Source organism: Amblyraja radiata, chromosome 1 (assembly GCF_010909765.2).
Source record: "Amblyraja radiata isolate CabotCenter1 chromosome 1, sAmbRad1.1.pri, whole genome shotgun sequence".
Classification (NCBI taxonomy): Eukaryota; Metazoa; Chordata; class Chondrichthyes; order Rajiformes; family Rajidae; genus Amblyraja; species Amblyraja radiata.
Genome location: NC_045956.1, coordinates 115,070,008 through 115,089,064, shown reverse-complemented (window position 1 = coordinate 115,089,064; position 19,057 = coordinate 115,070,008).

The window sequence follows — 19,057 nt, the reverse complement described above, 5'->3', positions numbered from 1 at the left end:
ACAGATAATATTCAAATATTCTGTAAGAATAGAGAAGGTTATTTGCTGCTAAACATCAACTCCATTCTCTTTGTGGCTGTAACGAGAGCCTGGACAGCAGTTTTAAAGAACCAGAAGATGAAATGCAACTTCAAAGTAGGAATGAGTTGTAATTCCTTACTGATTGGCAAAACAGTATGAGGCAGACTTTTGGAGAAAGTCTGCACTGCTTAACTTCTCTGTGGTCCATTGCTCATATCAGAATGAGAGTTTGAAGTGAGATTGACACATCCCCATATTTCATTTGGAAACAAGGATCTGCAGATAGTGGTTTACAACCAAAGACACAAAGTGCTGCATTATCTCGGAGAAAATTGTTAGGCGAGTCTTTGGGTTGGGAACCTTTCTTCCAACTGTCTGACTACTGAGTTACTTCTGCACTTACTTAATTTCCTTTGTTTTCAGTGGGAAGTAGAGTAGCATTTCATGCAAGAGCCATCTGTGTACAAGAAACATAATGCAAAAACACAGCAGCTCACCTGAAGATGAGATTTTGTTACCTGCTCCAGTCCGGAGAAACATCACAGTACAGGTCAGCACAGTGGCGGAGCGGGTAGAGTTACTGCCTTCTACTGCCAGAGACCTGAGTACAATCCTGACTATAGGTGCTGTCTGTATTGAGATTGTCTATTTTCTCTGTGACTGAGTGGGGTTTCTCCAGGTGCTCCGGTTTCCTCCCACATACCAAGCCGTGCAGGTACGTAGGTTAATTGGCTTCTGTAAATTGTCTCTACTGCATAGGATAGAACTAGTGTATGGATGATCACTGGTTGGCGTGCGCTCGGTGGGCTGAAGGGTCTGTTTCCACATTGTGTCTTAAACTCTAAACTACATGTACAGAAGTCACAGAATCATGGTCATGCAGCACCTTCACAATTTATGTTTACCCTGAGGGTCCTTGGAATCTGGTGCTTACAACTCGCACCTTGAGAAATAGGACCCAAGACTGAGGAGTTCATGCTGACTATCAAGAACCAACTATATTCATCCCATTAGTCAGACCTTGGACTGTAGCTATGACTTGGCCATTAAAGTTCTCACCACTATCTGCAGATCCTTGTTTCCAAATGAAATATGGGGATGTGTCAATCTCACTTCAAACTCTCATTCTGATATGAGCAATGGACCACAGAGAAGTTAAGCAGTGCAGACTTTCTCCAAAAGTCTGCCTCATACTGTTTTGCCAATCAGTAAGGAATTACAACTCATTCCTACTTTGAAGTTGCATTTCATCTTCTGGTTCTTTAAAACTGCTGTCCAGGCTCTCGTTACAGCCACAGAGAGAATGGAGTTGATGTTTAGCAGCAAGTAACCTTCTCTATTCTTACAGAATATTTGAATATTATCTGTTTCAACCTTATAAACTTGACATATAATATGCATAATGCATTTAGTTGTCTCTGTACTGTACACTGACAATGACAATTAAAATTGAATCTGAATCTGAATCTACTTTCTGTTTAAATGTTGTGAGAATATCTGATACAACAACCCCTGAGGCAGTGAGTTCCACAATCCAACCACCCTCAAGGTAAAATAAAATCTCCTCAGATTCCCTATGAACGTAATATTTTACCCAAAATCTGAGAGTTCTATTTTACTGTCTCCGTAAATACAGCACTCAGTTGTGAAACTGAAGGTCACCAAACATCCAGGTTATCTCCCTGCTTATTATGTAATATTCCCGTTGTTTCATATCCTGTATTTTAAGCAGTATAGATAATGATGTATAGCCAAAATAATGAGATGAAGCAAAAATAAATCAATCTGTTTAGACAACGAAAAATATCAGTTTTAGTTTACCCTGTGTTTTCGTGCCTTTTTTGTGACATTTTTCAAGCCGGATTTCACCAAATGTTTAGGCTAATTTATACCCAAAAAATTATAATAATTTTGCAATTAAATCTCAATATAAGCCAAATTCTGATTATGCTTATGGTTTTTATCATTTACAGTATCACCTAATGAGATGGTTTTCTGATGCCCCAAGTTGTTGCAGCACAACGTAACTAGCGGTGGGCATTTCAACACGTGTGAACTGTGTGAGTAATAAGCAGTGACCATTCTTTGTATTTGTTGCTTCTTTTTTATATTTTTTGTTTAAGCTTTCCTTGGAAATACTTAATAATGAATAGAACTTAAAATCATGAACTAAATATCTAGTTTGCTCACCTACTTCATTGATGTCTCATTTTGGAGTCCTTCCCGTTGTCTGACGTTGCTAATGCTATAACTCATCGTGATTTCTTTTGAATGAATACAACACGGCTGTAATGACAATGACGTGAACTACATGCCTCGTGATGGGTTACGTGCCGACATTTTGTCTGCAGGCTTCAGTAGAAGAGACAGGTTACGCTGTGCTCTGAATCACACCGTGGTCACTGTTTTTTGCTTATTCTCATTAGTAAGTCAAAAATGTTTTGCACTTTTTCTTTCTTTTTTTGTAAATGTTGATGCTTGTATATTATAGTGTTCAATGGTTTAATTTGTTTAAACTCCGTGAAACTTTCATTGCTTGTTGCTATTGGGTTGTAATGTGTGTGCACAGTAGCGAAGGGAATCGAAGAAAATGATCGGGTCACAGATAACGGCGTGTCTCGTGGAAAGTATGCTCCAGTCTACACAGATGCTCTTGTTTCTGGGCAAATTTCTAGTTACATAACCAAATTCGACTTTTTTTTCAAATTTTGAAAGCATTAAATTTTAGGCACATTTGATCACAAATTAGCTCAAAAGCATCATAGGTAGGCCCATTTTTAATTCTGTGGTATTTCTTTATGATTTAATACATTTCAAATTTGGCCACCCATGTCGCAGGTTGGTACCCTTATTTACAGAAACACCCATTTATGAAGAAATGTTTCCTACTATCGCCTACTTTTATGTACCTCTATCACATCCCCTTCAGCCTTCTGTCTTAGAAAACAAACCCAGTCTCTCCAGTTTCTCCACATAACTAAAATGCGCTACTACAGGCAGTATTTTGGTGACTCTACTTTGCACCTTCTCTGGTGTCATCACGTCCTTTGTACAATGTGGCAATCGGAACTGCATGCAGTGCTCCAGAGGTGACCGAATTGATGTTTTATAAAATAGTACCAGAACCTCCCTGTTCTATGTTCTGGCTAATGAAGGTAAGCAAACCATAAACCTTCTTCACCGCGTTATGGACTAGAACAGGTACACCAAGTATTTCACAGAAGACAGACACAAAATGCTGGAGTAACTCAGCGGGTCGGGCTACATCTCTGGAGAAAAGGAATAGGTAACATTTCAGGTGGTGGAGACCCTTCTTCGGACTGGAGTTTCTTCCTACACAAGCTATTTCACCTGTTCGTGTTCAGCCTTCGCTTACCGCACAAGATCTCTCCAGCTGTCCATTGTTGCTATCCTAAGCACCATGTAGTAGCAACAGTTCTAGTGATCGCATGATCATTGATTTGCACACTTCAACTCTGAATTATCCGCTTTGTGATGTGTAAACAATGATTGGTAGATAGATTCACCATCTGCCACTGTGGCCCCGCACCCAGTTTCCAGAATCTTAGGAACAATACTCAAATGTTATTTGGGAAATAATGTTATCAGGAAAGAGAGAATCAAGTGGTTTTATAAGGAAGTATTTTTCTAACTTAATTATTAATGTGTCACACTTACAGGCCTATAGTTTCCTCACTCCCTTCTTAAACAGTGGAGTCACATTTGTGATTTTCCAGTTCTCAGGAACCATTCATGATTCTAGTGTTTCTTGAAAGATCACTACTAATGCCTCCACAATCACTACAGCTTCCTCTTTCAGAACTCTGGGGTGTAGTCTATCAGATCCAGGTGACATCCACCTTTGTTACATCCCAGTGGTATAAACATGAACTTTTCTAACTTTAAATAATCCTTGATTTCCCTCTCTCTGCATCCCCTCCCCCTTCCCTGTTTGCTTTGTTGTTACCTTCTCCCAACTAACAATGATCTATTCTGCATTTTCCTTGATCTCTATTCCATTTGTCCTGTTTTCACACCTTACACATCCTTATCTATACACTTTCTTATCTACAATATGTACCACCCACTCCCTTGACCAATCTGAAGAAGGGTCTCGACCTGAAACGCCACCCATTCCTTCTCTCCAGAGATGCTGCCTGTCCCGTTGAGTTACTCCAGCATTTCGTGTCTATCTTCAACATCCACCCAAGCACCTTCTCCTCTGTAATAGCAACTGGCCTCACTTCTGCCCCATCACTCTTGAATTTATGGCACATTGTTGGTGTCTTCCATTGTGAGCGCAAAAAATCTATTCAGTTCTTTTGCCATTTCTTTTTCCCTTATACTACTACTTGCCTTCTTTTGGTTTTTAAAAACTTCCCAATCCTCCAGATTCCCACATTCTTTGCCATGTTATATCCCTTCTCCTTTGCTTTTATACTCTTTGACTTCTTTTGTCAGCCACAGTTGCATAATTCTCCTCTTGGTATGTTTCTTCCTCTTTATCATGAAAGGATATTGCGTCTTCTGAATTATTCCCCAAAACTCCTGCCATTGCTGCTCCACTGTCATTCCTGCTAGGGTCCTCTTCCAATCAACGTTACCCAGCTCCTCTCTCATGCCTCTATAGATAGCTTTACTCAACAGTAACACCTTAGGCCCCTTTCGGTCATGGGTGACCATGGATGGCTCCAGGGTTCTATACCCTATATGGAGCCTGTGCGTGACTTTGTTTAATGTGGGGAGATTGGTGCACGGACAGCCACCACATGGTCCTTGACAGATCTGGGTCAGAATCCAGTGGCATGGAGCCCAAGACGACCGGAGACCATTTTCTGCCGCAGCCTTCATCCGCCTTCCCAGCGGCTGTGAAGCTCCACTGAGGTCAGCCATCATCCTCCGCCTGTTCCTCCGTTGAGGTATGGGTTGGATTGCTCTTTGTCAGAGACCTCCCCCATGATCTTACCGCCATGGGCGGCCCTACCAGGAGCATAGCTCCAGGCGGCATAGATCTCAGGATCTTAGTTCCACACAAGCTTCTCCACCACGACAAGGTGACAATCCACGGAGAATGCATAAATGCTGCTGTAATTTCTTTGTTGCAAATCCATTGCCCACAATGAGTTGGGCGATGTAGGTAATACCAATACATCAGATTTCAGCTTCTCCCTCTCAAACAATAGTTATAATTATGTTATATTATAATTACTGCTTCCTAGGTGGTCCTTCACCTTAAGCTCCCTAATCAAGTCTGGTTCATTGCACAACACCAAATCCAGCATTGCCTTTTCCCTAGTGGGCTTGATCGAGTTTTCTCCGAGATCTTCGATTTCCTCCCATACTCCAAAGAGGTACAGGTATGTAGGTTAATTGGCTTGGTGTATGTGTAAAATTGTCCCTAGTGTATGTAGGATAGTGTTAATGTGCGGGGATCGCTGGTCGGTGTGGACTCGGTGAGCTGAAGGGCCTGTTTCCGCACTGTATCTTTAAAACTAAAAATAAAATCACAAACTGCTTTAAGAAGCCATCTTGTAGGCATTCTACAAATTCATTTTATGAGACCCAGTATCAACCTGATTTTCCCATTCTACTTCCATATTGAAACTTGACCACTGTATCATTGTCTTTTACACTATTAGGACAAAATTTCAAGTTTCATAAGTGAGAAAAACATTGAATATTACAGTGGTCAATTTGGAATGTCTGAAGGAATCTTATAAATGTTGTTGATGGTTATGACTAATTGATATGAGAGACATTTCAAACTTTGCTCTTTTTCTGGTAGGACTCTAAAGGCATCTTCTTGATGTTAATCAACTCAAAACTATATTACAATTATCCAGAAATTGTTGGGAGTACAGCAATTCAGTCAGCATTTGTAAACTGAAGTTATGTTTTCAAGTTCTAAAAGTAAAATGATGGGCCAATTGAGCATTTTCAGCATAATCTCTTACTGTTTCAGCTTTTTGCAGCAGTCATGGAAGAGAATCAGAAGTGACAAAATTGAATTGCCATTACAACACTTAAACAGGCTATTTTTGGTCCAAATTGGTCTATCTTGTTGCCTATCATCATTCTGAGCAATGATTGTTCAATTTCTAGTTCTCCCCCTTTCCTTCAGCCTTCTGTTCTTCAATGTTTACATGGTCAATGCTTCAATCATTAATGAGATTTGTGCATTTTGTAGCCTCATAACCCTTTTGCTTAAAGAAAGCTTGAACTCTCTGTCTTAAAATTTCAACATTTTATTTAATCAATCATCATATTGGAGACACCTCAACCAATACAAAGAAATCTGTCTCAATCTACCCTGTCTCATTCCGTTGTAGTTGAAACAACTCAATTCAATTGCCTCTTAATTTGCTTGTTTTAACAGTAACATTAAATGAGAGTAATCAGCATTTACACACAACCATGTGATGTGGATTGAAGTACCAATAGCGCAAATCAATGAACAAAGCTTCCATAGAGTTTTATAATAAGACAATGTATAAGACAATATACAATGTACTACACATGTCCATTATCAATTAAATAACGTGAAGCATATTTTTCTAAAAACAAAACAAGTCATTAAATAGTGTACAGTACAAATTGAGCAAAAAGATGCTATAATTAGAAATATCCTGTATTTATCTGAATTGCTTTGTTAAGCTACATTGTCATATCTCTGCCTTTTTTCTTTAAGTAGTTTTCAGGATGTCAACCATGAGGATATAACCAGTCAAATATGTGTCTAAAACTCATTAGAAATGCCAATTGTTTGATTTGCCCATAGGGACTACAATTGATGATTTTTATTCTTTGTTTGTCCTTAGGGCATGGAAAGAGGTCAACTGGTTGAATCACTTCTTTTCCCCTTGAAAATACTTTTGACTTTTGGGAGTAATGTAATCAGTAGGACAGAGTCTGGGTTAGATTTCCACTGTAATCAGCAAAAGTGCATTGATTGTGAATAATAAGAAATGGAAATGAGGTAATGCCGCAGCTTTGTAATGAAAACTGACCACTCAAGCCATATAATCTGTTGTATATAAAAAAAAAACTTTTATATGACATTTCTCTCTTTTTCAAGCCAGCAAGTACAGCACATTGAATACATCACAGCCTAAGCAAAGCAAAGGTTCTGGCTAAAAATTGACTCAAAAATGAGGAGAGGGAGCAGCTGTCTGTGTGGGTCTCCAAAAATTGAATATCAACGATCCAAAAATCATGAACAATTATAATTTATGTATCTGATTACATAAAAAAATTATACAAATTTAACAACCCGTGTCATGAGGAAATAACAACCGGTTATACCATTGGTCTGAGAAAGCAGTGCATAAAATTAGAGAACAGAAGAATTAATGGGAAAAACGTAACTTTGCTTTCTTTGATTTTAACAAGTTTGATCAATTTGAGGAGCATATTAAGATGGCACATTGGCGCAGTGCCAGAGACCCAGATCCGATCATCACTACGGGTGCTGTCTGTACGGAGTTTTTACGTTCTCTCTGTGACTGCATGGGTTTTCTCCGGGTGCTCCGGTTTCCTCCCACACTCCAAAGACGTACAGGCTTGTAGGTTAATTGGCTTGGTATACCTGTAAAAATTGTCCCTAGTGAGTGTAGGATAGTATTAGTGCGTGTTAGTGTGTAGGGATTGCTGGTCGGCGCGGACACGGTAGGCCGAAGGGCCTGTTTCTGCACTGCATCTCTAAACTAAACTAAACTAAACGAGAATATTGAGCAAAGACCAATTAGAGTAGAAATAGGCCATTTCTGTCCTTTTAATCTGCACTACCATTAAATGCGATCTGCTGACTAATACTATCTGAATATTATGTTCCCATTCTTTTCATGATCCATCTTTCCTTGATTCATTTAATGTCCAGAAATCTATCCATTGCCTTCTTAAATATATTTAGTGACTGGGCTTCCATCAGCTTCTGTGGTGGAGCATGCCATTGGTTCACCACTCACTTAGTGAAGGCATTTTCCTCATCTCAGTCTTAAATGCCCTTATTCCAAGACTGTGATTCTAAGCTCTAGACCTCACCCCAGTGAAACATCCTCCCTGCAACTAGTCTATCAAGGTTTGTTAGACTTTTGTATGTTTCAAGGACAGGCGGCACTATGGTGCATCTGGTAGAGCTGCTGCCTCACAGCGCCATCACCTGGGTTTGATCCTGACCTCGAGTGCCGTCTGTGTGGAGTTTGCACATTCTTCCTGTGATTGCATGGAATTCCTTCGGGTGATCCAGTGAGTTTGTAGGTTAATTGAATTCTGTAAAATTTCCCATAATGAGAAAGTGGGTTAACATAGAACTAGTGTGAATAGCTGATTGATGGTCAACTTGGACTCGACGAATTGAAGGGTTGTTTCTTTGCAGTAACTCTAAACTAAACTGGATCTCTTCTTATTCCTCTGACCTCTCATGAAGAAATGTTCAGCTGACTTCATCTCTTCTTATACAACCTGTTATGACATCCAGGAATATGTTTGGTGAAGACAGACACAAAAGGCTGGAGTGACTCAGCGGGTCAGGCAGCATCTCTGGTGAAAAGGAATAGGTAACATATTGGGGAGATTGGTGAAAATATGCTGCATTCACTCAGTGGGCTGTTCAAGTTATGAAAACCAAAAATGTACACAATATTTCAGTTGTATGCTTACTAAAGCCCTGTGTTATTAGAGTAAGATATTCATGTACCAAAACCTCTTGCCATAGAGGCCAATAATCATTTGTTTACTTAACTCCTTGCTTCACATGCATATCTACAGTACAGTACATATTTCTGTACCAGAATTTCCCAAACTATCCCCATTTTAAAAAGGTAATTCCATCTTTCTGTTTTTACAATGGAAGTAGAGAACTTGATGGTCATCCATGTTATACTACATCTTCCATGTATGTACCCACTATTCAATTTGCCTCTTTGCATCTTCCTCACAACTCGCGATCCCATCCAGTTGTGAGATGACAGAAAACATAGGAATATTACATTCAGTTCCCTCATCGAAATCATAGATATTTATTGCAAATAGTTGGGTTCAAACTGATCCCTATGGTATCCTGCCAGTCAAGAGTGCTTTATTGTCATATGTCCAAAAACAAACAATGAGCCAGTCAATGCCTTCCACCCTGAAAAAGATCAATTTATTCTAATCCCCTATTCCCTGTATCTCAAGCAAACAATTTCATGATTTTCTGATACCAGTATAAATAATCCATTGAAATTTGAGGAAATATAATGATGCCAACAAATCCATTCCTCCTTTCTCTTTCTTCCACCTTTAGAGTATGGGGAAAATGCCATACAACATCAGAGTTGTATTATTATTTTAGCATCTGTCCAGTCCATGCACAGGTAGAGTGGGAGTGACTAGACTGAAAGGTGGGTTTATAATGTTCTCTGTTTCCCCGTACTGATGTAGTAAATTGTTGCATTCCATATTGCATTCCTGCTGCAGAAAAGGATGAAGGACTACATCGCACTGTTATTTAGGTAGTGAGAATCCAAAGAATGTTTTTGTTGGCTTGAGATTGACAGCGAACTTACAAGATAAATGTAAGTGTGGCTTCTATTACTCTTTCCACTCTTTTCAGTAAATGTACATGTGTCAGGATCTGTGACAGCCATAGAGTGAAAGAGCACAGAAACAGGCCCTGCAGCTCACCGAGCCTACACTGACTATCAACCATGCCTTGACAATCATCTCATATTTTATTCTTTCCACATTCCCGTCAACTACTGCACATTCTGCCACTGACCACACACACATTAGGGGCAATGTAGAGTGGTCAATTAGCCTATTACATGCATACTTTTGTGATGTAGGAGCAAATTGAAGACGTGGAAGAAACCTGTGTTGCCAATTGTGGTAAATGTATCAGATGGTGACAAAGACTGAGGTCTTTCCTGAAGACAATTGGATGGTGCTCCTTGGGTGGCCTGGGCTTCAGATACAGTTCTTGAAGGTCCCGATGACACTACCCAATGTTGCCCCCCTGGTTTTACTTACAATTATGTTCTTCAGTATAACCAGATCCAGCAATATATTTGAGGAAGAGCAGGGTGATGCTCCTGGTATCCTGGCCAACATTATACCTCTAATAAAATAAAATGTCATTGGTATGTACTATGTCCATATTGTCAAACATATTCCTGTTGATTATAGGTTTAGGTTTCTGATTGTCACATGTACCGAGGTACCGTGAAAAGCTTTGTTTTGCATGCTATCCAATCCAATCAGGTAAGACTATGTAAAAATCACATTTACGCCAAACTCAAGTACAATAGGTAGAGCAAAGGGAAAGATACAGAGTGCAGAATATAGTTCTCTGCATCATATCTTGACTGCTGCACATTCTGAATATTCATTTGATCCCATAGCAAGTGATAATGCTGAAATTGTATCACCTGCAAGAGTAAATAAAAAAATAAGATTTTTATTATTCTTCATTTAATGGATTACATTAGAATTAGCACTATTGTTCCTTTGATATGTCGTATTTTCAGTATTTTTGTGCTTCTGTTAATTAAACATCCCAACTTTCTGACTTCCTAAATATATCTTGAATTTGGTTTTGCAAGCACGGTTAAGTAACCCCCTCATTCAAATTACCATTCTTTATGTTGTAGACCAGATATAGAAAAGGCTAGCAGCAGCACAATGGCAAGCTGAAAGCTTGGTCCAGTTTAATTGTGAATGACAAATAACCAACTGAAGTTGTATAAACTGGATTACACCCAGCCAAAGCTCACGTTGACGGCAGGATTGGGGGTGAAAGGAGAGCAAATTTGGGTGAGTGCCATGAAAAGGATAAGCATGTAACACTGGTCAGTAGTAAACCACAAGGCTTGCTCTTCCTAAAACCATCTAAAGAGCTTTTACCTTCTGAAAAAAAATCAGATTCTGGAAATCTGAATTAAAAACCCATAAGGTGAGAGGGGAATAGTTTAATGGAGATGTGTGAGGCAATATATATGAATGTCGCAAAAGTACGGAGAAAAGCTAGGTCAGCTGTTCCTTGGAGTGATAGAAGAGCATCTATGAGAGCCATAGATTAGGTGGACAGTCAGAACCTTTTTCTCAGGGCAGAGATGTCTAACACGAGGTGAGAGGGGAAAGTTTAATGGAGATGTGCTGGCCATGTCTTTTACACAAAGAGTGTTTGGGGCTTGGAAGCCATTGCAGGGGTGCTGGTAAAGGCAGATACGGTAGCAGCATTTAGAAACATAGAAACATAGAAAATAGGTGCAGGTGTAGGCCATTCGGCCCTTCGAGCCTGCACCGCCATTCAATATGATCATGGCTGATCATCCAACTCAGTATCCTGTACCTGCCTTCTCTCCATACCCCCTGATCCCTTTAGCCACAAGGGCCACACCTAACTCCCTCTTAAATATAGCCAATGAACTGGCCTCAACTACCTTCTGTGGCAGAGAATTCCAGAGATTCACCACTCTCTGTGTGAAAAATGTTTTTCTCATCTCGGTCCTAAAAGATTTCCCCCTTATCCTTAAACTGTGACCCCTTGTTCTGGAACTGTGACCCCTTATTCTGGTTTAAGAGACTTTTGGATGGGCACGTGGAAGAGCAAAGGATAGAGCGATATGGATCATGTACAGGCAGCTGAGATCAGTTTAACATGGCATCTTGTTTGGCGCATACATCGTCGGCTGAAAGGGCCCATTCCTGTGCTGTGCTGGTCAGGCAGCATCAGGGATAAGAGAACCAGAGTTAACATTCCAGGTTGTAGATTTTATTGTCACCTTGAGCCGCAGTGGAAGATTGTTTCCAGAATTTTTTGTTTTTACGTTTTGTTTGACGCAGCATATGCCGATGAAATTAATATTGTTAGATGATAAATATTGGCTAAGATAGCCAGGAACACCACCCTGATCTTCGAATATATTGCTTGATATATATTCTTTTATTTTATTTGGCATGGGTAAAAGTTGGGACACACAACATTTTATATATTATAATATATACTTGCCTAGAATTCTTGAGATGTTAAAATCTTTATTTTCCACAGCACAGAGGCTGGCTGGGGAGAAACTGGGCGGGAAGATGTTAGAGAATATCCCCAATAATTGATGCTAGTTCTGGGATTTTCCACCGCGAGTATTGGTGGCTGCACAAATATGTCATCCATCACGTTCTCTGTCATTGTTGTCATAGCAACACTGGATGTTGCTGCAGGTTGAGGACAGCTTTTTATAGTTTAAAATCTCCCCGAGGATTGGAATTAATTGTGCCAGGAAGGATCAAATAGGAAAGAAAGGAAAGGTGGCAGGGACATTTTGTACTTTACAGTGATGAAGCATTAGGAATTGGCAGAGTCTCTTTGGGTGGGTCTGTGATTCTAAATAGGGGAAAACTTTACAGAGTCACTACATCATAACCAGGAGGTAGATGCATTGCTGAGGCAGGTTGCAGGAAAAATAATCATGGAGCTACACTTTTAATCAAATTGTTCTTGTAAGAGGCTTGAAATAATATATCATGTTGTAAGTTTCAGGAAGAAATTGGAAATTAATTTAGGGACAATCTACATATAGAAGCACAATACTTTAAAATAAATCAATTGAGGGGAACCTACTTACTGCCTAACCAGAAGCAATTAATAAGTCAAGTTTAATTGAAGGAGTGTTTGAGGGAGGATATTTTTGACTTGACTGCCGATGCAGGGCATGGGGAGAAGGATTTTGTGTAGACCCCTCCTGGATCCCAGTGGATTTTTCTTCAATTAATTTACGTCTACCTCTTGGGGCCTACTGATTATAAAGTTGTTAATGGCAACGTTGAAATGAGAACAGAACAAAAAAAAAGCTATTAAGGTATCGGATTTCAGGAGAGCAGACATTGTGTGGATGAAATGCTGCAGGAATGCAAAGTTTTACACAATTATGTACAAGGAATTCAAGCAAGTAACATTATATTGGGGGTGTCTCTTAAGGCTGGGCACATTATAAAAAGATAATAGCTGGGAATTTCTAAAGACACCATCTGTCTGGCCACTGTAATTTTGCTGGAATTGCAATGAGAAATTCTGTTCACAAAATAATAATCATTATATTTTTAAGCTCATTATTTTACAACATTACTGATAAAAACATTGAACCATAGGCATCCCATAGTTAACACTGAGGGTAGTGGCTTCTGTATTCAGCTCAGAGAGAATCACTGTGAAAATTCCAATACAATGAGTCTTCTACCCCAACTAGGGAAATCAAGGATAGACACAAAAAGCTGGAGTAACTCAACGGGACTGGCAGTATCTCTGGATCCAACTTTTAAGGGCCTGTCCCACGAGCATGCGACCTGCATGCGGCAAGCGCGACCAAACCGGAAGAGGGGCCGCGCAGAGGTCGAGTGAGTGACGTGAAGTTCGAGCGAAGTCCGACGAGCGTGCGCAGAGTCAAGACGCTGCGTACGGTGTCAAGATGCTGCGTATGCCTGTCGAGGCGGTGCGTATGCTGTTGAGGAGGCTGCGGGCCGGCAGGCCGTTGCCGCGCGGAATTTTTGAACATGGTCAGATTTTCGGAGCCCCGCGCGATGTCGGGACCAGCTCCGCACAACTCCATATGGCTCAGACGATCGAAGTGGGACCGGCCCTGCGAGGCCGTACGGCTCAAGCGACCACGTTAGGTCGCGCTTGCCACATGGAGTCGCATACTCGTGGGACAGGCCCTTTAGGGTCGAGACCCTTCTTCAGACTCACAGAAATCAAGGACCAGGGGACATAGGATTAAGATGATGGTGGTAAGATTTAATAAGTTCCTGAGGGGCAACTTTTTCCACACAGAGGGTGGAGGGTAAATGGAACGAGCTGCCAGGGGAGGTAATTGGGGCAGGTATAATAGCAACATTTAAAAGACATTTGAACAGGTACATGGATAAGAAAGGTTTGGAGGGATATGGACTAAACTCAGGCTGATGGGATTAGTTGGAGCATATTGGTCAGCATGGGTAAACTGAAGGGGATGTTTTCATGCTGTATGACAAATGTATCTTGGGATAAGGTATAATTTCATGACCAATAGTTTGAATAGCTATAATATAAACAAAACCAAATAACCATGTAAGAAAGGCACAACATGCTGGGACAGCCAGCGTCTCTGATAGAAGGAATAGGTGTTTTTCATGTTGAGACCTTCAGGCTGGTACCCGGACGTGGCGCCGACAGACAAGAAGCCGAAGCAAAGAAGTCGAAGCCAAAGAACGGAATGGAAACAAGGCCGAAATGCCAATAAACGGAAAGAGTACGAAGACGAAACGCCCACTAACCGAAAGGATAAGACGCCTCAATGCAAACTAACCGAAAGGGCGGGACGCCTAAAAGCCTACGAACCGAAAATCTGCGTCGCCTAAAAGGAAACTTACCAAATGGCCGCACTGTCGAAATGCCACCTACCCGAAACGTGGGAGAGAGAGAAGGGGAGAGAGAGAGGGTGAGAGAGAGGGAGAGAGAGAGAAGGTGAGAGAGAGGGTGAGAGGGGGGTATAGAGGGTGAGAGAGAGGGAGAGAGAGAGAAGGGGAGAGAGAGGGGGAGAGAGAGAAGAGTGGAGAGAGGGGAGGACCGAGAGAAGAGGAGAGAGAGGAGGAGAGAGGGGAGGAGAGAGGGGAGGAGAGAGAGAGAGGAGGAGAGAGAAGGGAGCGAGAGAAGGGAGCGAGTGAATGGAGCGAGTGAAGGGAGCGAGAGAAGGGAGCGAGTGAAGGGAGCGAGAGAAGGGAGCGAGTGAAGGGAGTGAGTGAAGGGAGCGAGTGAAGGGAGCGAGAGAGAAGGGGGAGACAGGAGCGTGGGGTTCATTTTCCCACACAAGCCATGGGTGACTGGGCAATCTGAACCTAAGCACTAAGTTGAAAGCGGCTGAAGGGGAGCCCCCCACTCTCCCATGGCCACCCTCCGCGGGCTGCGGGTCGGGTGGAGCGGAGGTTTGGGACAATGTTCATTCCTCCACAGTGATGTGATGTACGCGGGGGTCTGGACCAATCGCTGACAAGTCCCGCCGCCAATAACGTCAAGTTCGTTATTGGACTTTTCTGTTGAGCGGCAGTCGGTCCTTTGGCCTGTAGGCAACGCCGCCTTTCGGGTAGGTGGCGTTTCGACAGAGCGGCCATTCGGTAAGTTTGCTTTTAGGCGAAGCACCTATTCGGTTCCTTGGCTTTTAGGCATCCCGCCCTTTTGGTTAGTTTGCATTTAGGCTTCCATCCTTTCTGTTCGTAGGCGTTTCGTCTTCCGACTCTTTCCGTTTATTGGCGTTTCGGCCTCGTTTCCATTCCGTTCTTTGGCTTTGACTTCTTTGCTTCGGCCTCTCGTCTGTCGGCGCCGCGTCCGCACACACTTCAGACTGAGTCAGGGGAGAGGGAGATACAAAGATAAGGAAGTGTAAGGTGTGAAAACCAGACAAAGGGGACAAGATCAAGGAACATGTAGAATGGATTATTGTTAGCTTGCAGAAGGTAGCAACAAAGTAAACAGAGATAAAATATAATCAAGGACAGTCAGACTGGTTAGAGAACTGGAAAGGGGGGGGGGAGGGTTGTCCTACAAGAACTGACTGGGGCAGAGGCAGTGAGTAACATAGAAACATAGAAACATAGAAAATAGGTGCAGGCGGAGGCCATTCGGCCCTTCGAGCCAGCACCGCCATTCATTGTGATCATGGCTGATTGTCCCCTATCAATAACCCGTGCCTGCCTTCTCCCCATATCCCTTGACTCCACCAGCCCCGAGAGCTCTATCTAACTCTCTCTTAAATCCATCCAGTGATTTGGCCTCCACTGCCCTCTGTGGCAGGAAATTTCATAAATTCACAACTCTCTGAGTGAAAACGTTTTTTTCTCACCTCAGTCTTAAATGACGTCCCCTTTATTCTAAGACTGTGGCCCCTGGTTCTGGACTCGCCCAACATTGGGAACATTTTTCCTGCATCTAGCTTGTCCAGTCCTTTTATAATTTTATATGTTTCTATAAGATCCCCCTCATCCTTCTAAACTCCAGTGAATACAAGCCTAGTCTTTTCAATCTTTCCTCATATGACATAGTAGGCCTCAGGCAGCAAGCAGTGACTATGTTTCAGGGCCTTGTCCCCAGAAATCTCAACAAGTTTTTTTGACAGTTTAAGACAATTGTGGACCATTTAACTATTTTGAGATAGCTCTGATAGTTGCATAAAAAAATATTCTGGATACATTTAGTAAGTAAAACATAAATTAACAAAAAAACAAACACTTGTTTGCCCACAACGTTTTATCAAAGGCAGCTATTAACCTTCTCATCTGCCCCCTGAGAATGGATTTGTAAGATGCCCTCTGGCCCAGCTACATAATCAGCAGGCCAGGGTGGGTTTGGTGTGAATTAGGGGTGGGTTTGTGATTTACATTTTTTTAAATTTATTATCTGATCCAAATCTACCTGCTCTTGAGGATTAAAATTACTTTTTACTTCTTACATTGAAAAGTCTCAGCCCAGTGATATGTTAACTTTCTGGTTCAGAAGACCTCTACGGGTTAAACATGATAGTTTAACCATACAAACAATCATACTGTTATACAGCATGGAAACAGCCAAATTCATCCATACCAACCAAAGAACCTTTCCAGGCTTGTCCCATTTGCCTGCATTGCCCCAAACCTTTCTGATCCATGAATCTGTCCGAATGTCCTTAAAGTTGTAACTGTGCTCACCTCTCTACTTCTGCTGATAGATCTACTGACAGATCATTTCATATAATCACCACTCTCTGTGTGGAAAAACGTAGAAACTAGAGCACCTGGAGGAAATCCAGGTGGGGATAAGGAGAACGTGTAAACTCCACATAGATAAGATATGTCTTGGGGATAGACTGTGGTAGATTGTTTCATGAATAAGTATGGTCTGAGATTCACGTCATGTGTAACCTAACCAGAAGTTTCTCTCATGCCCAATCCTTTGAATGTGCATCCAACTAAAATCAACTCCAGGGACCACAGGTAATCATTTACTCAAGGGATTTGAGGCAGGACTTGTTTTCACAAATGGAGCTATCTAGTTTCATCTCAGTCCCCTGTCCTGTATCTAATGCATTTACTGCTACTACCACAGAGCAATTCTTCATGCTAAAAGTCTTTCATTAAAGTTTATACACCTATGCATGATCCTTTCTACGCAGATCAATATAAAGTTTAGAATTTCAATGTTATCTGAGCAGTGTTGTTGTTAATATATCCTCTGGAACCTCATTTCACTAGTTCTGACTGAAAAGCCCTATAGTACAAACCAGCAGGATTCTATGATATGACATGAGAAGGTGTTTATTGCTGACCAGTTAATATTAACACAAGGAATTTTAGCTCTACAATTAAACTTTCAACAATCCTCGTTGTGTAAGTCTACAAATGTCCACAATGGCCTCTCTGTAATTACAGGAAATCTTCCCACGCTCCAAACACAGTGTGGTCTCATTTCAAAACCACAGACGATCACAAACAGTTAATTTACCAAAAGCTAGCCCACAGCATGTGTGAAAACTCTATTGCAATTGCTTCTAATGGGAAGACAAAATGAAATTGCTAAGACTGTATTAAAAACAATGTCTTGGAAGATAGGTCTGTATATTTCTTGATATATGTCTGACCTTAAACACATTGCTTAATGTGTGATCTAACCAGAGCAAGATTATATCTTTTCTTGACTTCTATTCTACTACTTTATGAATGTTGTTTAATATTCTTTTTGTTACATTGATGCTGTTCTACATTGGTTTGAAATAATATCTTTGATATTTATTGATGACAATGGAGAGAGCAAACTGAACACTCTTCACAGGAAATCTGATATCGGAAGCTACCTGGACATAATGTCAAGTTATTATACCTACCTTTTCCTCAAAGTAACCTGTGTTGCTTTGGCTGCCGGGCCAAGGAATTGTCAAGGGAAAGGATATCATTTGGTTGTGAAGGGGAGCTCAGAGTTTGAGTCTGGGGATTCACCGGGTGCAGTGATAGGGACTGGGAAAGGGGGGGGGGGGGGTGGTGGAGAGAAATAGGGTTGAAGATACAGTGAGTTAGGACATCATAGCATGCACAGGGATATGGCAGCTGATAAAGACCTAGGGAACGCTTTAGTTGTCTAGTTGCACAAGCAGTTCTGCAGATATCCTTATGAATCTGGCCTTGCCTCTTTTCACCTGTGTTGCTGAACACTGGGAAATCCAACCAATACTCATTAAAATCTGCGAACATGGAAGTGCCATTGCCTCCTCACAGTTTCAGTGATTGATCCTTTCTCCTGAAAGCAGGTTGATCCCCCATCCTGCCTCTATTAAAATTTAGTTAATCTAGAAGGGAAAATGAATTGAAACTGAAGGTCTGCTGTGATGAATTCTAAATATCCTTTCATTCAACTTAATGTAAATCAAACCATTCTTGGGGCAAAAGAGACTTATGTTAAACGACATGTTTACCAAGCTCCACTCTTTCAACTACATCCTTAGGGGCCTGTCCCACTTAGGTGATTTTTTAAGCAACTACAGGCGACTAGTTTGTTGCCACATGTTTGCCGGTGGACGCCGGGAGTAGTCTCCTCAGTTACGCAAAAAATCGTAGCGTCTTTCTGGTCGCCGCTAAATTTTCAACATGTTTTCACAATATTTTCAGTGATAGTGTGTTTGACGCCAATGAGCGTAGCTTGACTTCTCCTGATGTAGGTGCTGTCGTAGGTTGTCGCCAGGATGACGTAGGCTGTCACCGGTTTTTCGGCAACCTGCTACGACTATGACAGTCGCCGGCAGTTGCCTAAAAAAAAAAAAAATCGCCAAGTGGGGCAGGCCCATTAGGCTGCTTCATCTCCATTTACAACGTATGTGTGCTGTGAATTTTGCCTTCCTATACACATGATTTTACATTTGGCAGAGCCATTATTTAGCTGGTATCATTCTCCTCACTCATTAATTGTTTTTGAGTGCCCTGTTTAAATGCACTGTTCCTTCTAGTTTAGCCAGTTTGTATAAGATTTCTGAATCGGCGCCGTGAAGTAAATGAGAAAGAAGTAATTATC